The sequence below is a fragment of the Neolamprologus brichardi genome, chromosome 7 (assembly GCF_056152115.1).
Source record: "Neolamprologus brichardi isolate AB-2024 chromosome 7, ASM5615211v1, whole genome shotgun sequence".
NCBI lineage: Eukaryota > Metazoa > Chordata > Actinopteri > Cichliformes > Cichlidae > Neolamprologus > Neolamprologus brichardi.
The window spans coordinates 36,313,361-36,336,119 of record NC_142110.1 but is presented as its reverse complement, the minus strand read 5'-3'; the positions used below and the strand labels follow the sequence as shown (position 1 = coordinate 36,336,119).

The 22,759-nt window shown below is 41.7% G+C and overlaps 1 protein-coding gene and 2 pseudogenes across 5 annotated transcripts in view; 2 read left to right on the top strand and 1 right to left on the bottom strand.

Moving 5' to 3' along the window:
- LOC118453508 (NACHT, LRR and PYD domains-containing protein 3-like) overlaps positions 1–22,759 on the bottom strand; it is a 454,485-nt gene that overhangs the window by 308,815 nt on the left and 122,911 nt on the right. The window lies entirely within an intron of this gene.
- The window catches only part of LOC102795943 (uncharacterized), a 128,592-nt pseudogene that overhangs the window by 32,496 nt on the left and 73,337 nt on the right, over positions 1–22,759 (top strand). The window lies entirely within an intron of this gene.
- On the top strand, positions 15,623–16,843 carry LOC148102121 (uncharacterized; annotated as a pseudogene).

The window sequence follows — 22,759 nt, the reverse complement described above, 5'->3', positions numbered from 1 at the left end:
CAGCACCATAGGCTCCAATCGAAGCTGAAGTGAAGCCGTTTCAGAACATTTTGCTCTACATATTTGAGTTGTTTGCCATGCTTGGTAAGTCATTTTTTCAAAGATTGTTTCAATTATTATTATTAGCTTTTACTTCTGTGGCTCTTTGGAGTTGAGACAAAGCTGTGTGAAAGGCATTAGCCATGTTGCTCGGTGATAGCATAATATTCTGTTTTAGCTAGCTGAAAGGTATTGTTTGCAGGAAAATGCAAGCTTTTTTTCAAAAAAGCTTGCATGTGAATTTTCAGTCAAATTTTTGGTCAAATACACCTAAAACAATGTCTAGAATGTGAAATGTTGGTATAATGGTGCTACTTGAAGCCTGAAAACGATCTCCCATAAAAAAAAAAAAACGAGCAAACAGCAGTAGCAGACGTCCTGACTGGTTCTACGTTAGCATTTAGATCCCTCCAGAGTTTTGTGCACACGGTTTAGGTAAAAAGGAAAAAGGTTGAGGTTTTACATTTAGTCCAGTACTACCTGTTGCCTGTGTCCTTGTCTTTTGGGAAAATATTTTACACAAATAATGGCTCAAAGAGGATTCTTTTTTTTTTTTTTTTTTACTGTGCTGCAATTGATTACCGGATTATTTGTGCCATTAATTAGGGTCAACTAATTTTTATTCAATGTCCACATAGGATATGCTTGTGAAGATAGAATATGGGGGAGAGCAGAAGTGCGTTGAAGTTCCACAAAGTGATGAATGAAGGACATGCATATTGTATTGAAGAAATAAGTGATGAGAATGCTGTTATTTGCATTTACCAGCTCACCTATGTCAGACCTTTTGATAAACAAAATTCTAATGAAAGTGAGAACATGTTCACACTGTTACATCTTTCAGAACATGTTTTGAAATTGTGGTGCACAGTTCAGAATAAATGTTTTTCAAAAACCATTGCGTCTTTTTAGTAAATGTTTATTTCCAAAAGAAATAAACATTTCTTCTTCAAGTTCAGAACAGTAAAATTCCCGCTTTTTAGAATTAATTAGAAGATAACTCTTACGTAGTTAAACTAAAATGCTCTTTGAGAGTTAATATATAAACTCTTAACACCTAGTTAGCATTAGTAAGTGTTAAATTATCAACTCCAGACAGATTTGGTGTTTAACACTAAATCAGAGTTAAAGTACCAACTCTCCAAAAAGAGTTAAATTAACACTCTCTGGTGTGGACCCATATAGACACTTTAATAATGTTGAAAACAAATCTGACGGTGTTAATTTGGACATGCTGGATTTGCTGTATAGCAGAGCTGATCTATGTTAGAGGATCTATCACAGCAGCTGAAGCCAAAGTCCAACACTGGATACCAGCTGAGCCTTTGCTGAGTGTAGTGTCACAGGAAAAGGGCAGAAACACTGACACTGGTAGCTCACAGTGATGCTGACTGGGGCACAGAGCTGAATGATGCAGCATCAGGACACTGTTTCAGTCTGACTGACAGAGAAACCTGTAGCTGTATCTACATGTGAGGCAGAGGCTACACAAGCAGCTTTCTATGTTTCGCAGTGACTGAGATCTTCAGTGGGGGTGGACATGCTCCTGTACAGACCTCTGAGGAGAACCAAGGTGCAGTCAAAGAGTCCAGTCTGTCCTCACAGATGTGAACATGTGGTTTCATCAGGTCTGCTGTCAGCTAGCAGGCTCACATCAGAATCACTGTTCCTGAAAAACACAGTCTGTGTGACATCATCAGTCAGCTGATCGTCCCAGATCTGAATGGTTTCTGTCTCTACTGAGGAAGTCAGAGAATATCACTGAGGTGTGGATCAGGTCTGAGTGACCTGTGGAGGGACAGCTTTAAACAGTCCACAGGTCTCACGTCCTGCTCAGTCTGGTAGCAGATACCTCGTATTATTCCAGATGTGCTGACATCACCAGCACCAGCAGCACAGCTGTGTGATACGATGAATCTCAGTTATTGATCCAACACACAGTAAATACAAAGATCAGGATTTCTGAGAGTAATCATTATGAGTCTGAACACATAATCACTGAATGTTAGTCTCCACAATAATAAGCTAACACAACCAAACACAGCTTTCAGCTCTTATTTTGAAACTGGCTTATTTAGAAAGCTGTGATGTGAGCGTGCCTGGCTCTGAGGCACTTGGGTCAGCCTCTGTTGTTTAGAAGTGTTACAGACTGTGAATGACACAGACCTGTCAGTTTTCATGTTTGTCTGTAACACAGCTCAGGGGCTCCATGCTGAACGCATCCATCCAGTGTTATTGATCCAGGACTAATACCAGCATTGGGATCAATACTACAATACACAATCACATGTGTCCACGTGATGTATTTGACCAGCTTTATTCATTAATGAGCAATCAACTTATTTACTGCATCTGAGTCCAGCTTAATTTAAATGATCCAACCCATGAAAATGATATCAGTCCTACAGAAGCACTTAATGCTAACAGGAAGTCATTGATTAAGGTGGAATAACACAGAGACACAACCACTCACAGTTAACCTGACCCCACTAACTGCATGTGTTGGGACTGTGGGAGGAAGCCGGAGTACCGGAGAGGAGGCACACAAACACGGGAGAACATGAAGCTCAGCACTGAAACAAAGATGGTGGATTTGAACGCAGGACCAGGCGCGTAATTTCCAGGGGGGTTACGGGGGTCATGACCCCCCAATAATCAGATCAGCCAATATAATTTAATCATTGCAGTTTATAAAATTATGAATTATCTTGCATAAATAGCTTGTCGAGTTTCTTTCATCATTTCAATTATTATCAGCAAAATAGTTCCATGTTTAATCATCTAGTAATGTAACCCCCCCTCCTTTGCTGCATACTTGGTATTACCCAACCGGCTTTCTCTACCAAACCTTCACTGTTTGCTGTGTTTGTTAGCGCAGTCGCAGTGATGTAGCTGACTGACAAAAAAAGATGTGAGTAACTGTGATGAAGATGTGCAGAGATCTGTGTACAAACAGGAGAAAGACTGTAAAGACTCTGTGCTTCTAACAGCCTCTGTTGACATATGTGAGGCTGTTTGTTGTTGTTGCCATGGAGCTTTTCACTGTTCGGGTCAGCAGGTCATGTGATCAGGTTTGTTCTGTGAAAGCTCAACGATGGTTCAGTGTCAGGGTTTGTTTGCATTCATCAATAAATATCTAAATAAATCAAAGACTCCATGTTTTTTCTTTCATCATGTGACCTCTGCTCATCCATCTCTGTGTGTATCAGGATACATTTAGCTCATAATACACAGAAAAATCAGAGTTATTACCTGTAATAAATGTGAGAGAGGGACATTAGGGATAATGAAATGATTTATGACCCTAGGAAGCAATAAATGAAGTAATAAAGGAAGTAATAAAAATATGATATTCATAAAAAGTATGATTTTCATAAAATTATTATATTCATCCAAAATATGCTAGTTCATAGCTCATTGCTTTTTCTTCCCCCCAAAAAAGAACTAATTGATTATTTAAAAAAGTTTTTATATATCTAATAGCATTCTTTTATTTTTAAGCCATTAAAAAGTTTTTACTTTTTATGCTTAAAAAATACCATCTGGTGGTTGGTTAGCGCGCGCGTGTGTGTGTGCGGGTGCGCGCCCGAGGCTGTGTGTCTGTGCGCGCTCGTGGGCGTGCCTGTCTTGGGGCCGTGCTTGTGTCTCGGGGTCCGTGTTTATGTGTGAAAATGTGTTAAACCATAGTAAAAGTGTGTAGTTACACTTGTGCTTTTGTAACATTCAGTATGGCCAGACATACAAGTTGCATACTTTATTTCAATTTATATGCATTTGTTTAATCCGAACAAGGAGATTTAGAATCAAAGTCAGAGTCACAAAAAACTCTCGCGATCCCCCCGAGCATAAACGCACCGAGGCTCCCAGCGGCTCCCAGCAAAAAACCTCCTGAAAAAACCCTCTGTATTTCTCCAAAAAACGCACAACAAGAAAACCCCTAGAATAACTTGTAGGGAACCCTCCTATACCCAAAACTTATATTCGAAAACAGGGGAAAACTCCTGAAAAAATCCTTAGTCTTTTTTCTTCAAACGATCCCTCTTACCAGCTCTGTCTAAAATTCAGCGCAAAGTCTAAGTTCTCCCTTCGCTCTTAATCGCACCGGGCCGCAGCCGCTGCCAGCGCACGATCTTTTCCTTGTTGTTCGCTCCCCGGCTCACCTCCCGAATGCTGCTTACCTTGTTTGAAAATTTGTGCCGGATACCAACTCCGCCTCCGAGGCATGCCTAACTTCGCCCCGCTGCCAATCAAATAACAAAGGGCAGCTCCCCTCGCACCCCGGTTAGCAAATCGCACGCAGGTCCGATTTACCTTCTCTGCGATAGGTTCACTGGCTGGCTCTCAGGAGAAAATAATTTAACATTTAGGCCTAAATTAAACTCTTTTTTTTCTCCCAGAAAAGGAAAAAAAAGACTTTTCTCTCTTTTTCTTAAAACATCATGGACGCCAGACCTGTCAACCTGGCCCTGCTCCCTCAGACCCCTGTAACCAGCTACAGAGCTTCCGCGACCCCAGCGCAACTCACACGAATGCACCCGCTAACCCAATGTAGGACAGAATCCATGTCAGCTCCGGCGGATTTTGGGGCTATGCCTTCAGCCTCAGAGAGAGCGAAATCTATTTCTATCAACTAAAAGCAGGTGAAAGTTTTGGCCCGCTAACACCTCGGATTGCCTTTACTTCCACTGACTGGGGTGTATTGAGCCTCATTGCGATGCCCGAAGTGCAGAAGAGCCTGCGGGAAAAAGGCTCGCAACAACCGCGAACCAGGGAACATCAACAACTGCCGTCGCTTTCCCTATGTGCATATTGTGGAATAAGGAATATTTTACTGCTACTTATACTTATTATCAGCATTATCATTGTATTAATTAACATTGCATTAAACCACATAACAAGCATTTCATTAAAGCATTTATTGAAGCTGTTGACATTACATTAAAGTTTGTATTACAGGTGTTATCATAATCCTATAATAATCTGTCATTCCAGGTGCAACTGTAATCATTTTATACACATTGCATTTTGTGCTTATTAAAGAGTTGTGGCTCAGTCAATTAATCAAAGGTCGTAAGCTCCGTTGGGCGTGATGTCCCGGCGATACATGGAGTAAGTGACTTGGAGCAACAGAAAGGTTCAATGCAGCACGCTTACAAACACAAATGATGTTATTGATTCCAGGCCCAGGGCCTGGGACCCTTTGCTTCTAACTGCATTTTAGTCTTGCCTAGTAACAGGTGACAGAAGAAGGGCCCAGAAGACAGCCATTCCCCAAGGACCGTCTGGAGAGTGCAACAAATTGCCATTTATGGAAGAATGTGATAGGAAGGGGAACTTCTTTGTATATTTTAGCTTATTAAAATGAATATTTACTGTAACTGACATATCATAATTCTTGTAAACGCATGAGGGGGCGTTAATGAATCGAAAGCAATCGGAGGTGTCTGTTTGGGTGGAGATCTACAGCTGATGTTTGGCAGTGTGTATCTCTCCACACGTGTGTTCAATAAACTCTTCCGTTTGATCGCATCCTTCTGGGCCTTTGGTATTTTGTTTTGGATCTCAATATTTCGAATCGGGACAATATCAATCGGTAAGTGTTAATCTTCCTGTCTAACTACATTTTTGCATTTTCTTTTTGACCATTCTCTCAATCCTTTCATTTAAAAAATATATATCACAATGGTTTGTAACACATACAATACACTATCCATCCATTGCTTCCGCTTATCCTTTTCAGGCTCGCGTAGGGCACTGGAGCCTATCCCACGTACAATACACTTTAAAAAAATATATAAGCTCGACTTTAACTCCCTTGAAAGCTTATTACATTACATGTCTACATCACCTATCATTTCCTCATCAGCTATCTCATATCATCTTGTTATTGTTATGTTATGCTCCTTTGATATTTTGCTAGTTTGCATGTTTTAAAACTCTTTTTGTTTTTCTTTATATTTTTACACTCTGATTTAAAAGACCTCAGCCTCCTGAGGAAGTACAGTCGGCTTTGGGCTTTTTTGTACAGGTGCTCTGTGTTGCATGACCAGTCCAGTTTATTGTCCACCCACAGCCCGAGGTACTTGTACTTGTTGACCACCTCCACCTCCTCCCCCTCTATCTGAACCGGCAGTGGACCTGCTCTGGACCTCCCAAAGTCCACAACCAGTTCCTTAGTCTTTGAGGTGTTGAGTTGCAGGTGGTTTGTGTGACTCCATGCGACAAAGTTCCTCACCAGACTTCTGTACTCCTCTTCCTGTTCATCCCAGATACACCCCATGATGGCTGTGTCGTCTGCAAACTTCTGAATATGGCATAATTCAGAGTTGTAGCAGAAGTCAGAGGTGTACAGGGTGAAGAGAAGAGGGGACAGCACAGTTCCCTGTGGTGCTCCTGTGCTGCTGACTACAGTGTCAGACGTGATGTCCTTCAGCCTGACGTACTGTGGCCTGTCGGTGAGGTAGTCGGAGATCCAAGCCACCAGGCAGGGGTCCACCTCCATCCTGTTCAGTTTCTCCTGGAGCAGACAGAGCCGGATGGTATTAAAGGCACTGGAAAAGTCAAGAAACAGGATCCTGACCGTACCTTTTCCCCCATCGAGGTGTGAGTGGGCTCTATGCAGGAGGTACAGGATGGCATCCTCCACTTTAACACTAATACACAAGAATAATACTACGCCAAGTAAAAACTGGAGATTTAACACATCACTACTTAAAGATGAAGACTTTATTAAATATTTTAAAAAGGAATGGACTTCATATTTAGACTTTAATGACACTCCCGGAACATCTGCTTCTGTTCTATGGGAAGCAGGGAAAGCTGTGATGAGAGGTAAAATAATTTCTTTCTCATCACACAAAAAGAAAGAAGAAAACAAAAATATTCAGGAATTAGAAAAAAACATCAAATCCTTAGAAGAAGCCTACGCGTTCCACCAAGATCAAGAAATAATGAACAAAATATGCAACACAAAACTAGAATTAAATGAAATTATTAATAGAAAAACACAATTCCTTGTACAAAGACTTTGCTTGCAGAATTTTGAACACAGTAACAAATCAGGTCGATTTCTAGCAAACCAGTTAAAAATAAAGAAAGAAAAAACAACTATATGTGCTGCTAAAGATTTATTGGGGAACACAATATATGACCCTGGAAAAATAAACAACATTTTTAGGGATTTCTATGAAACTTTATATTCACCACAAATAAACCCGTCTAAAAATGAAATTGATTTGTTTCTTGACAACGTAACTCATCCAAAATTACTAGACAGTCAAGCAATGGCACTGGATTCGCCACTGACGCCAGGTGAACTCCAGGAAGCCCTGATAAGTATGCCCAATAATAAGGCTCCAGGTCCAGACGGCTTTCCTGCAGAATTCTACAAAGAATTCTGGACAATTTTGGCACCAGTATTCCATGGAATGTTGCAGGAAATCGAGAAAAATGGCAGACTACAACCAAATATGAATTCTGCCAACATTAGTCTCCTGCTAAAACCAGGCAAAGACCCTTTATTTCCCTCAAGTTATCGTCCAATTTCTCTTTTAAATGTAGACCTTAAAATAATCTGCAAAGCCCTCTCAAAGAGATTAGAGAAAATAACCCCCCTCTTAATTCATCCTGACCAAACTGGTTTCATAAAAGGTCGGCACTCCTCAACAAACACTCGTAGATTACTTAATTTAATAGACTACTCATACAATAAAAACATTGAAACCATAATATTATCTCTAGATGCAGAAAAAGCGTTTGACAGAGTTAACTGGAAATTTTTATTTGCAACTTTACACAAATTTGGTTTTGGATCCTCTTTCATTAACTGGATAAGAATATTATACAATTCCCCAACAGCTCGTATCAGAACAAATGACCAGACATCCTCCAGCTTTTGTCTCCTGAGGGGCACCAGACAGGGATGCCCACTCTCCCCTTCACTTTTTGCAATTTTTATCAAACCTCTAGCAGCAGCATTTAGACAGGTTACAACAATTCAGGGCATAAAATGTAAGAACGTAGAACATAAAATCAGTCTCTATGCGGATGATGTGTTGCTTTTTCTGCAAAACTCACAAATCAACATCTCTTAGGTAATTACTCTAATAAACGATTTTTCAAGAGTTTCAGATTATTCAATTAACTGGCCAAAATCTACAGTCCTTCCGATTAACTGCTCCTTCCATAATTCTTCTTCTGCCCCACTACAATCTGGAAATATTAAATATTTAGGTATTAATGTTTCTCCTAAGCTTTCAGACTTAACTAAATTAAACCACATCCCACTTCTAAAGAAAGTAGAAGGCGATCTGACTAGATGGAAATCTCTACCCATATCACTCATGGGAAGGGTCGCCACTATAAAAATGATGATCTTGCCAAAAATAAATTACTTATTTTTAATGATCCCTAACAAACCATCACAAGATTGGTTCAGATCTCTGGATTCATATATTTCTAAATTCCTTTGGAAAGATAAACCCCCGCGTATCAGCTTAAAAACGCTACAAAGAACCAAGGATAGAGGATGATTAGATCTGCCTAATTTTCACCAATACTTCTTAGCCAACAGGCTTCAGTTCATCTCAGAATTCTTAAAATGTACCCTCATAGATGAGCCCTGGCTAGATGTTGAACAGGCACTATGCAATGATCTAAAGATTTCAGACCTACCATTTATTAGCTCAAACATCAAAAGACATGAATGCTTTAAAAGCATCAACATCAGCTTTTCTCTGACAGCATGGTGGGAGTTTCTAAAAATAACGGGGTCTTCATTAATCCCATGCAAACGTACACCTATCTGGAATAACCCTGACATATTACAAAACAATAATATGATTAATTTCCCAGAATGGAGTTGTAAAGGAATTAAATACTTAGAACATATATTAGAGGGAACAGAATGTATTCCATTTGACTGACTAGTTACACAATATGGGATCAACAAGAAAAGATTTTTAGAATATCAACAAATTAAATCCATAGTAAAAAAGAAATTTAACCTCAGTCAAGTTGAATTACAAACACCACCAAGTGCGGTACATTTTCTTGCTCTTAAATCCCCCAAATTATTATCTAAAATGAGATATGATAGATAGGCATGAGATATGTGAAGACTTATCAAAGTGTCTGAAATGTAAAATTCCAACCTCCCCTTTAGTATGCTTGTTGGGAAATTTGGATGATGTCACTACAGAAACTAATACAGTCCACATGGTTTTTACTGCCCTATGCATCGCCAAGAAAACGGTCCTCATGAACTGGAAAAATAAAAATAATCTTAATTCTAGCCAATATAGAAACTATCTAATAGATCACATTAGTCTCGATATAGCCTCTGCCACCACATTAGATCAATCCCTCTGGGCTCCTTTGATCGGCTCCATCACCTAGCGGGGGTAGGGGGTCGTGGTTTGGTCCCACCTTAGCTATTGCAGTTGATGTGGAGGTTGGGACGGGCTTAGGGCACCTGGAGGACCCCTAGAGACGTTATCCCTGGAGGGCTTAACCCGGGGGTTGTGTTCATAACCTGGTTAGTGGCTCTGGTCGCTTTTAGAGGTTGTTCTCCTCGTGGCTGCGTGCAGCGGGGCTGGAGGATGGTCTGTGCTGGCGGACGTAGGTTACTGGCCTGGTGACCTGGCTGCCCCTGAGTGGATCCTGGGCAGGCGTGGGGGTTTGGGGTTCGGGGGTGCTTCGCCTCCGTGCTGGGGCTCTGGCTGGGCCTTGGGGGCTTTGGTCCTCATCGGTGTCTCGCCGAGGTTGTGGGCGGGTGGGTGCACGGGGGCTCAGCCCTGGCGCAGGGGGCCTCTTGTGCATCGGCCTAACTGGGGGGCTCTTCAACTGGCAGGGAGGTTGTTCCATCTTTGCATGAGTCCACTCTGCAGGTGGGGGAGAGACATAGGAGAGATGGAGAATAAACTTAACCTGGGTGTCTGTTGTCTTGTGTAGTCTGGGAGATGATTGAATGTTGGGGTGGGTACAGTTTCCTCTCTGGTGGGGTAGGGTGGGCTTCCCCGGGTCCTGTGGGGCTTGGCGGTGCTGCTGCCGTAGGCCCCGGTCTGGATGGGCCTGGGCTCCCTTGCCTTGGTTGATACCAGAGGACGGGGGTGCCTACTGGGGTCAGCGGGGGAGCTGGCCCTAGGGAGGGGCATCCTCCCCTCCCTTCTTTTCCTCCCCATCCCTGGCTACCTCCCTCTTCCCGCTCCACCACACCCACCCACACAGGTAGGGCCTTGGGGTGCGGGTGTGTCACCAGGGTGCAGGGGAGACATTTCCCCCCCTCTGTCCTCTTCTGGCCACCTGTGCCTCAATTTTATCTCACAACTTAGACATCCACATTACTTACACTCTCATAACACACACACATATATATAAAGGGCCTTGAGGGTGGGCACGTTAACGGCATCCAGTAGACGGTCTGTGTATTCAAACCTACCTCTGGCGCCGGTGCCCACCTCTCAATTTTAAATCCATGTAGACATTCAGGGTTCTCGGGACGGGCCGTGCTAGCACCTGCTGCTCTCTGGCAGCAGCACCATGCTCTCCCTTGTTTTAAACACACTTTAGAGCAACACGCAGCAACACTACACTTGAGCGGAGTGACTACATGGCTTGTTTTTACAATATGTGACACCTGCTTCCTTTAAGAAGTCAGTGAGTGTTTGTTCTACCTGGCAGCAGGTGAAAGTCGTATCATCATCATCATCAGTCGTGTTCTCTATCTCATGTGGAAAACATGTTTATATTTGTTACATGGAGCTGCTTCTGTTCCTGATGTCCTCTGTTTGATTATGGACCAGAGGAGACACATGTGTGTGCGTGTGTGCTGCTCTCTTTCTCTCTCTTATTGTAGGTCTTTAGCTAACAATATCAAGTGTCTTCATATGACTGTTGTCTAATGTTCAAATGTAGATAACACCACCTGCACCACCCTGTTCCACAGCACAGCCCTCTCATGTAGGCTTGGCTGCAGCACATATTAGCAGCTGCAGTGACATCAGCTTTCTGTGCAGCACTAGACAGGAGATCCCGCTCCATAGTGTCATCACATCTACAGACGGTTACATGTTCTCACCTGGTAATAAGAAGCTGCACACAGCTCCAAGATTAACAGACTGAAGTGAATACAAATGAAAGTTACAGTAAACTGAAATCTTGGAAACACAACATGAAATAGCGTGGGAAATATGTTCATGTTGCATAAAACATGTGTTGCATTACAGATATTTATATAATTAAGGTGGATGGGTTTATCCACCCACTCTCACACCATCATATGACCATCCTGGGTTAGTGTCTTGGTCTCAGGTCACAACATCAGCACAGTCTTGGCTTGGCTGAGGTAGTTGAGTGGTTCTTGTTGTCCCTGACAGCTGCAGGGACAGTGCCATCAGCCATGCAGCAGCGCAACGACTACTCAAAGTCAGTGTGGCTCAGTCTACTGTAAACATTGTCCTAAAGTGGTGGCAAAGTGGCTGCAAGCTGGCTGTACATGCACTGTGTCCAATACTCCCAGTACGTGCACCTGCAGATGATATCCACAAACCTCTGAGTGTCACAAAGTGGGCCTGGGCTCAGGTCACTGTGCCCCATTGAATTCTACTTACAGAGTTTTACAAGTGGGAGTAAAGTTATATATACAAGTTGGTGGTTGATAAGTTCTTGTAGTGACACCTAACCCCGTGGTTCTTATTGGTTAATAGTAGCTTAGAGCATCTGCACCAATCATAAAAGCACCAAGTTTGGAGCTCGTGGGTCTCTGCAAGTAAGTCCCTGTAATGTTGGCCAAGCCTTATATACTGTCATTACCAGCAGATGAAGCTGCCCTTAAAGCAGGATCTCACTTTAAACCTGAAAAAAGAATTTGCTATTAGCATACTATGGTTATATGTCTCTCTCTCCTGTCTCTCACCTGTCTGCCTTGGCGGAGCCCAGCTGAGCTCCACCCTTGGCCCACGCACCTGCCGTGAATCTACCTGATTACCTGGATGCCTGGGCTATTTAAGCTGAGGCTCAGAAGGCTTCTTCGCTGGGTTGTGGACTTACTCTCGTCAGTACAGCCCCGATAAACCCCGTTTGTCGTGTGATTACTCTGTTTATGCTCACCGCAGTTCTCTTGTGCTTAGGTTCTCGGACTCGTCCGTAACCCCAATCTGTTTCCCTGGTGGCGTGGAGTGGAGTGAGAGTGTGCTGAAAACAAATACAAGAGCAGTGAGTGAGCGGAGCGTTTTTGGATTCAGAAGAGTGCCGAAGACAAACTGGGAAGGAGCGAGTGAGCGGAGCGTGTTTGGATTCAGAAGAGTGCCGAAGATAAACTGGGAAGGAGCGAGTGAGCAGAGCGTGTGTTGGACTTTGTCCCTTTTCCCCTGGACCATTGCACATCCTGCCCTGTACACGTGGGGTTTTGTAAATAAATGTACGACTGCTGTTCTAGTTCAGCTGGTCTGCGTCTGGTGACAGGTGCAGTTATCATATGACATTTTATTATTGTATTGTATTATCCATCAATTCACCTCTACTTTTCTTGTATTACATCACATAGTCAGCATAAATATGTTTTTTAATGAATGATGAAAGTCAGATGGATTTAATGAGCCCTTGTTGAGAGAGGTGGGACAGAGACAGACAGAAGTCCCCCCCCCCCCCCCCCTCACCTCTTATTGCCTCTGAGAGAAATAAAAAGGTATTAACATTTAGGCTGTTGTGTTTACAATGATATGAAGTGCTATTAGTAAATCATCTTCATTCTGAATCAGAACAGAAGTTTAATGAATATGTTGAATGAGAATAATTGACATGATTTAAATGTGTAGATGTTGTGTGTGTAGATGCGCCTCAGCTTTGCCCTTGAGAGATTAGTGTGTGTGTGGCTGCAGGAATGTTGAAAGATAAGAAATGTGCCAGAACTCCATCCTGATAAAAGACGGGATATTAAGAGTTAACAATAGAGTCATAATTCATATGTGATTGTGCTGATAGTTAATCCTGCTTAATTGACTGAAACTGTTTAGAATACAATCAGGTATAATTTTAACCAAAGCAACGAATAAGAAAATATGACAATAACTCTGTAGGCCCCACACTGAGAGTCTGTGTGGAAAGGATGGAGAAGCCACTCATCTAACATTAACGTGTAAATAAAATAAATTATACTGAATATATTTTTTCTGGGAGGAAAGTTTTCCTGTGTATTTGATTCAAAAAGACATTATGTGGATGTTCATGTGAAAATGAGCTGATGGTGAATCTAATTGAAGATGAACTGAATGGGTTGAGTGATGCTTCATAAAGTGAAGTATATTCATATGCACCCAAATGTTCATAATGGAATTTTCTATGTTAAGAAGAAAAGAAGAAAATGAAATGAAGCGATTTTGAAGGCTAAAAGTCAGACACAGAGAGGATGAACATTTATGGTTAGTTGCTCGAGTTCTTGCGATGAGCAAGAGACGTCATCTGAAGACTCGTCCCGTGAGTCCACACTGAAAAAATGGGAATTGGCAGGCTTTTGAATTTGCACAAATGAATTTAGTTAATGCTACACAAGCCTTTCATGTTTCTCTTACTTACATGATTAAATAAAGTACCATTTACTTGATTATAAACAATACTGAGACTACTCATTTTTCTTGCATTGATTTAAAGTGACTAAATTAGAATACTAAAACCATTGTAATCATGTTTGACCACAACTGGAAATGATGCAATATATTCAAAGACAACTAAATATGATTGGATAATAAGACCTGGAGTCTTATCCAATAAGACAACAACATAACTTAAGGAGAGCGCAATTGACTGCCAGATTCTGGAAGACTGTCCAGCCACATGCAACCTTTGGCACTGAGTCAGGCATACTGAGAAGGTAAGTAATTTAAATACATTTGTTTTAGTTGGGTACGTTTTCACAGAATTGTTGTAGTGCATGCTATATGAAACGTAATCTGTAATGCATCTACATGTTGTTTTTACAGTGCTAGCTAAAGTTGGTATTAGCTTTGTGGCTAAAGCTAGTCACAGATTGCACATAGTCGGGAGAAAGCAGCTGCTGTCGGTCAGATATGGAATTTATGCATGTGACAGAGAGCACTGACGTTTTTGATGGCTTGGCAAGTTAAAACGTCACTGAGAGAGCAATAGTGTTTGTGTTACTCGTGCTAGTTATGGCTACAGTGGCTAATTAGTCCGGCTGTAACCGTCAGAGTTTAAGAAGCTGGGAGCGCCACAGTGCCATACCTTAATTCTTGCTGCTGACACGCACTCAAGTTATAATAAGGATCCTGCCACCTTAGACGTGGGTTTAAGAACCTATGCCCATAAATGCCAAATCACTTTTCCATTTAGTCATTGTTTTAGGTGAAGTGTCACTTACTTGCCTGTTCTATTGGTCAAGCCCAAATAATACAGCAGATATCTACAAGGAGATAAGTTTGTTCAACAGAGTATGTCTTATTAAGGGATGTATTGTGAATTTTCCAACATCATCCTAACAACAAAAATTAGGACCATCCCCCCCCCCCCCCCCCTTTTTTTTTTCTACTTTGTGTAGAACATATGTGAGCTGCTTCTCAAAACATTATGTATAAATGAGAGAAAGATTGGTACTTTAAAGAAACCATTGATGCTCTTCTGGACTGGAATACATTTTTTCAATTAAAATTATTGTTTTTTGTGATGGTGGAATTTTTACCTTTATCATTACAGAAGTCAAAACATCAGATGATGATAGCTTAACATCTAAACTCCCCATCTCTTGGCAAGTCTTAATTAGAGGTCTCAGCTGTATCGCCCTTTCTAGTGGATTTGCTTAAAGAGGAGATAGCTTAAGTCATTAGGTACATATTCCCTGACATTCTAGAGGTCAACCTTGCACAGTGTGTGACATTAAAGGGCATAACTTATAGAAATGGAATGGTACTGGCCCAAAGGGCAGCAGGTGGATTGCCAGAATACTGAAAAACCATATCTGCATTGTACCACAGCATATTCTACATTGTCAGAGAGCTTGGTGGCTGGTACAGAGAGCACAACAGAGCTTTTGAGCTCAGCCCAGTATCCACAAGAATATTCACTCTCGTTTCACTCTGTGAACTCCTTGATACTTATCCATTGGTTGACTATGAGATTGGATCAGTCCACATTTGACTTTAAAAAGGCATAAAGGAATAAAAGGTGTTCATATAAGTGTAATAGGTATAGGTAATACGCATGTATTTCATTAGATAAATTCTTCTTTTTTATGTCTGATCTTTATAACTTTGACTATTGGGTATGGATAGCTTTATGAAAACTAAACTGAAATGATTCTTTTTGAATGTCTGATATGTAATTCTTTTTTGTCTACAGAGTCCTATGGTCCTAAAGACTGTTTTGGCTGACGGAACCTGTCGAAGGCTCACTCTCTAATGGAGCGCCTGAATCAACTAAGGATCTCATCATTGAAGTCAAGAGACAGTGTTGTCTTCAGGGCAGACTTCAGTTTATGGATTCCTTGTTTGGGAACGAGTTTCTTTACCTTACCTCAGTTTCAGAAGTTGCAGACAAAGGGACTCTAAGCTATTGACATGCCAAAGCCCACCACATGGACATAAAAAAGAGTAACAGAGTTGGTGAAACTCAAGATGGAAAAGACTTTTTCATACAGAAGACATGAAGTTGTTCGTGATGCACCAATGGTCGAGGCTTTCATGGCAAGATGGCCTGCTCTATTTGATTTCCATGAGGTAAGGTTTGCCTCATACACGGTGTTCTTGCGGTATTAGCCTAAAATGGTTAAGGCACAGTTGTTATTTGACAGCCCATTTCTTCAGCATGAGTGATTGCAGCCTTCTTCCAGGTATTAAACCTTTGAAGCTCATTTCTCTGTGCTCATGTTTTCAGATCAACGCTGAGTTTAAGAGAATTGCCACCATCCCTCCTCAAACAAAGTTCCTGGCTCAGCTGGCTCTCCACTTGGACAACCTGGTGAAGTTGGTCAACAGAAGAGGAGAGCTTGGACTAATACTGAAAAGAATTGTGGCATAAATGGATAATGTAAGTGATAAAGCCTCAACATTCACTTAACATGATCCTCTTTTGATGAAACTTTATAATTGTGGAAGATTTCAAATGTTTTCCCATGATAAATTCTCTCATTTTGTATTTTTACATCTGCTTGTTTTTTTTTAACCTTCACTTTGTCAACTTATTATTAATTGCCAGTAAACCTATTATTAATTTGTGCACCTTTACTTTAAAAACATTCATGTAAAGTACACTATTAAAACTTAAATGAAGGAAAAGGGCTGAATGAAGATGCTAATTACATACATTTCATTTCAGTGTGAAGATGTTGATGCTGAGTGTGTCAAGGGAGTGTGTATCTACATGGGTGAAGACCCTGGCATGCTTATCTGGGAGTATGTGGTATGTACTTGATTTTGTTTTTTGGGGTTTTTTTTGGACTTTCCACAGTGTGTCATATTACTTACTTGGAAATGACTAACATGGCTTCTTTTTTACAGGGCATGGAAGAATGTGCCATCAGTGAGACTGTTAAAGACACCACTGTTTGAATTTATCTTCTTAAAGAGCAAGCTTCAGCAGATGAACAAGAGTTGTCCTCACAGGCATCAGGGTGGTGAAGAATTTGGATGATGTAGCATTTGCTGTGATAATGCTATTTGGACTCATGTATGCACTAAACCTTGCCTACCCTGCTGACCTTCGCTACAACTTTGACGTTTTCCAGAATTTTTTCATGGAACTGGATGGAGCTAAACTCTCTAAAGTTCTTGCTTTCAAAAACCATCTGTTTCATTGAGAAGCCAAAGACTGCACTTCTGCAATTCTTTGCAGTTTTTCATTTTGTGTTCAGTAACGTTATACTGCTTATGTTTTTATTGCTTTTCCCTCATGTGACTGCAATGAAGGATGATTTTTCCTTTTGGTATCATGTTGTAAGAAATTGTTACTGATGATTTTTAGCAATATGTTCTAAGTCAACCTTAATGTACTGCTTACATGTTTAAAATGAAGATTACAATTCATGTAGGTGTTTGGTATTAGTTATGTAACAATGTCATTTAAGGCTCAACTTAGTTGAAATCTTGTACAGATAAATACTTGTACAGAAGCTGAAACTGTTGTCAAATAATACACAAGTTATATTTGTGTAAATCTGTTTATTCATAAAAGCGTGTTGCTTTTTTTCAGGTAGTCTTAATTTAGTTTACATTTTCAATTATGTAATTAATACAAATGTTATATGTAAGAGATGATGATGGATGTGATTTTGGACTTGTTCATGGCAGAATTGCTGCTTTCACTGCTGTTACAGTTTAATAAAGGTGAATTGTTCAGTAGCACTCAGTCTTTGCCTTTTTTGTCAATAATGATCAGTTAATATTTCAATTGAAAAAATTAAGTAGGATTTAAAGCCCTAATTTGTGTTGCAGGAACATAATTGCAATGTGTTTACATTACATAATATCATTGCATACCACTGGCAAATAAAAATAAGTTGGTGTTAAACATTAAAATATATTGACACTATGCAATACATTGATATTATGATAATAGATTAATATTAGTACATCAAACATGATTTTTTAAAGTAATCTGATGTAAATAAAATACTTTGATTTGACAAGCATTAATGACTTGAGGGAAAGTGGAAAATTAAGTCAGTCATACTTATTCATATTATGTGGGACCGATGTACACAATAAAATCAAGTAAATTGAAAGAACTTTCTTTTTCAGTGCACAGTTTTATAGAAATTCATAGAAATTCTATCAAGATAAGATAGAAGATCTTTATTGTCACTGTTACCAGAACAATGAGTAGTTTGGCATCTCTCCATTGGCAGCTTGTATCTGTTTACATTCAGATTCTTAGGATAATAGAAGAAGATAAATAAAGATAAAAACAAGTTTCATAGGTACCTACACAGGGAATATATGTAATGCACAATAAATGAAGTATCTAAACAAAAGGATCTGCACACGTACAGTAACAAATATATACCGTATTTCCCGGACTAGCGCACCTGAATATTAGCCGCACAAGCTAAAATCAGGGGAAAATCCTGTTTTGTACATACATTAGCCGCGCCTGACTAAAAGCTGCAGGTGTTTCAATGTTGACTTATCATATGTAAGAGAATATGCACAAGGGGAATTATCAGGAAAGAGATGGCTGTTTGGAGACACACCCCTTTTATTAATATTTTGAAAAACAAGATATGGGTACATATTTGCATAACTTTTTAGGTATATGTACAAGTAGCGGTAATTACAAGTACGAAACATGTACTGTGCTTCATTAATGAGTAACAAATGTAGTACATAACAATAACCTACAGCACACCAGAAAAATAGATTCGGACTACCTTTTAGGCTGAGGTGCAGTGACACGGCTTTAACAAGAAGAAAAGTCAGTCATTCACCATCTTCCTCTTCTTCCTGCGCACTAAAACCACCAAAGTCTCTTCTCCAGTGTCGGATATGAACAGGCTCAGGATGGCTTCGTCATCCACTCTCAGCTTCTTTCCTTCGTTGTCACTTTCAAAACCAAACAAATCCTCGTTGTCAGTGTTAGAGTCGAACACCCTCTGAAGGGCCGTGGCGGTGTCTCCATCATGCAGCAGTCCAGCCCTTCGAAATCCGTTGGTGATTGTGGATGTTTTCACACTTTTCCACGCTGTCAGAATCCACTGGTGGAGTTGGGCATAACTTGCTTTTCGCAAGTTTATCGCCGCTCGTCATCCACGCCTCCCGCTGAATGCGTAGCGCTACTTTGAAGTTTGTTTTTCGCGCTACTTTGTACGGCACTACGTTGCCTGGCGGACGGACATGTGACCAACATACCACTCTTGAACCCCGATCCTTCCGCCAGGCAACGTATTGCCGTACAACAGCGGAACAAACAAAACAAATCCTCTTACGATATCACAAAAATCATGGACAATCCATAGAAAGGCCGCAGGGTTCAAAGCTTGTGCAAAAAGTAGCGGCTTATAGCCCGACAATTACGGTAGATATATCTGCAGGTACAGTGAAAGAGGAGGATCAGTTCAGTTTTAGGTGCTATGTGATTGGTGGGATTGCACAATGAGTAAGCGGTAGGAATGCTGGTTGCTGCTGTAAAAGAATACAGTTCTATAAATAGAGGTAGGAATTATACTGTAATGAATACTGGTTATAAATAAATATAGTGCAAGTGTCCATGAGTGTTAACAGCACAGTTAACCTTCAATCAGGGTGGAGGTAGAAACTTCTACTGAGTCTGTTTGTCTTTGACCTGTTGGACCTGTAGAGTTTACCAGAGGGAAGGTGGGAAAGTGAGTGTCCAGGGTGCGAGGGGTCCTTGATGATGATGCTGGCTTCCTGCTGAAGTCTGCCAGTATAGATGTCTCTGAGGGGGTTAGTGAAGTGCCGATTGCCTGCTCTGCTGCCCTCACCACGGGCTGCAGTTTCCTCTTGTCCTCCACGGTGCAGCAGTTGAAGCAGAGTGTGCAGCAGGAGGTCAGAAGGCTCTCGATGGTGGAGCGGTAGAAATTAATTAGCAGGCTTTGGGGCCTGACGTAGTTTCCTGAGGAAGTACAGCCTTTGTTTTGCTTTCACTCCCTGGTGGGAGATGTTTGTGGACCAGGTAAGGTCGGCCGAGATGTGGACTCCGAGGAACTTGAAGCTCTCCACCCTTTCTACCTCCTCCATCAATGTAGAGGATGGAGTGCTCAGATGGCTTTGTTCTGCTGAAGTCGATTATCATGTCCTTGGTCTTGGCTGTGTTCAGATGCAGGTTGTTGTTGTCACACCATTGCCTCAGATGCTGAACCTCCTCTCTTTAGGCTGAATCATCGTTGTTGTCCATCAGTCCTATGATGGTGGTGTCATCAGCAAATTTTATAATGGTGTTACTGGTGTGGACTGGAGAACAGTGAAAAGTGAGTATAAGAGGGGACTGAGGACACACGTTCAGAGTGAGGGTGGAGGAGGTGTGCGCTCCCATTCTGACGTTCTGGGGTGTGTTGCTCAGGAAGTCCAGTATCCAGCTGCACAGTGAGCTGCTGGGTCCTAAGTTGCTGAGTTTATTAACCAGTTTGTGGGCTTGAACTGTGTTGAAGGCAGAGATAAAGTCCACAAACAGCATTCTCATGTACGTGTTTACTACTGTCCAGATGTGTGAGGGTTGTGTAAAGAGCTGTAATTATAGCGTCCTCTGTCCACCTGTTTGTCTTCTACAAACTGTAGCAGTGAGAGGTTGAAGATGGTGGTGGAAACCTCTGCTAGTTGGTCTGCACATGCTTTAAGCACTCCACCGGCTGCACCGTCAGCACCAGCTGCTTTCCTCGACTCTGCGCAGTCTGTCCTTGTAGCCAGTGAGTGTCTTGATCCCCTGCCACATGTTTCTGGAGTGGTTTGTGTTAAAGTGTTCCTCAATGCGCTGTTTGAATCTGCGTTTGGATTCTTTATGCCTTCAGATTAGACGCCTCTTTGTAGGTTTGTTGATCTCCTGATCTGAAGGCGCTGCTCTCAGTAGAGCTTGCACCTCACTGTTGAGCCATAGCTTCTGCTTTGGGAACACTTTAACAGTCTTTGTTGTTGTTACACTCTCAGTGCAGATGTATGAGAGTACAGCAGATGTGTGGCCCTCCAAGTCTGATCCTTCTGCGAATACACTCCAGACCATATTGTCCAAACAGTCCTGTAGGGCTGTGGTGGCTTCCACAGTCTAGTGTAGACTGTGTTACTTCTGGGTCTTAGAGACAAGGTTTGGATTTCTGAGGATGTTTCTGGGGGATCTAGTTTTGGTTAAATTATAGTTCTGCATTCTTCATCATCATTTCACTTATTTCTTGGTGTTCACATCTCATTTATTTCCCTTTCCTTATACAACTGTTAGTTCATGCTGTTTTAAATGAGTCCTAAACTTCATTGTATGTGACATTAAACATCTTAAATGTAACTTTCTGTAGCAAAGAAAGCTGCAGGAGCCCAGGTTTCATCTTCACACACATCAGGAGCAGCTGCTCCATCACAAACACCACAGAAGAAGAACAACACTGGATCAGATTTAATGTCACCGGCTGTTTTTATCTGGATTTATCTGACAGGGACAGAGTTCATGTTCATGGACATCAGGATAAAAACAGAAGATGGAAACCTGCCAGACTTGAGCTGCTCATGTGTAGTCCCTGGGCAGGTCACATGACTCTATCCAACATACAAAGACACACAAGAAAGCCAGAGAAACAAAGACAAATCCAAACAATCCATCATACTGAGTTAAAGTGATCACAGGTCTGCTTTGTTGGAGCCTTCAAAGTGTCACATGTGGACTGTTCCTTTATTACTACCACTGAAGGCCACGCCCCTCTGGTCATGTGATCATGTGGTGTGTAGGAATGCTCCTCTTCCTCAGAGGATCCACCTGTGCTTCCTCTCCTCCACCTGTTACAGTGAGGGAACGTCCTCCATGATGGAGGAGCTGCTGAAAAGTGCTGAGTGTTTCCTCCAGAGTGAGACCTCTGTCACAGTTCAGAGGATCTACGGCAGCAGAGACCTTCATGGACACTAAAAGTCTCAAACACACAACAACAACATCACACTGACTCCACTCTGACATCACTGATTAATAATCAAACAGATCAAACTGATTGATCAGCCATCAGAGGAGTCGGATCAATGGAGCTGCTTCTGTTCCTGATGTTTGATCCTGGACCTGAACCTGTGAACACGACAGCTTCACACAGAAATACAATAAAATAATAAGTGAAAGCAGAGAGAACCAAGTGAAAGTGAACAAACACCTGTAACTGTGAGCAGCACGACTCTCCATCCGATGATGTTTCCCTGGCTCCAGGCCACACAGCTGTCTCTGTTTCTCTCTGTGGGGCGTTTAAGGGTCAGGCTGAACTGTCTGCTTTTCACACGCTCGTCTTTCTTTCACTCGGTCTCTGTGATGCTGCTCCTGTTTGTCAGGCTTCTCAGGACGGTGCCACCACTCCACCTGAGTGTCCTCAGGCAGCCGGACAGACTCCGCCCCCTCCTCCACCTCCACCAAGAATATTGTGCAACAACACTAAAACACACAATATCAGGATAAAACCTGATATTTAAATATCAATAAACAAACAATATAAACATCACAATAAAAGCATGCAAGTAAATGGCCTGTATTTGTATAGTACTTTACTACCTAAGGACCCCAAAGCGCTTTACACATCCAGTCATCCACCCATTCACACACAGATCCACACACTGGTGATGGCAGCTACATTGTACATTGTAGCCACACCCTATGGCGCATTGACAGAGGCGAGGCGAGGCTGCCGGACACTGGCGCCACCAGACCCTCTGACCACCACCAGTAGGCAATGGGTGAAGTGTCTTGCCCAAGGACACACCGACCGAGACTGTCCAAGCCGGGACTCGAACCAGCAACCTTCCGATTACAAGGCGAACTCCCAAATCTTGAGCCACAATCGCCCATATGACTCTATCTAAGTAAAACCAACACTATGTACCAATGCACAGTCTGATCAAACTGTGTGAAATTAGCATGTTTCAGACAGCTATGACATTAAAGATCTAATCAAACTAATAATGAATCACTTTGTTTGTGGAGCAGCGTCAGGAAATGTTCAGGAGCTCGTCTCTTCCTTCCAGCTGCTCTGATGGATCAATAAACCTGTGATAATGTTGTAAAGTGAGTTTGTTTCTGCACTGTGTGA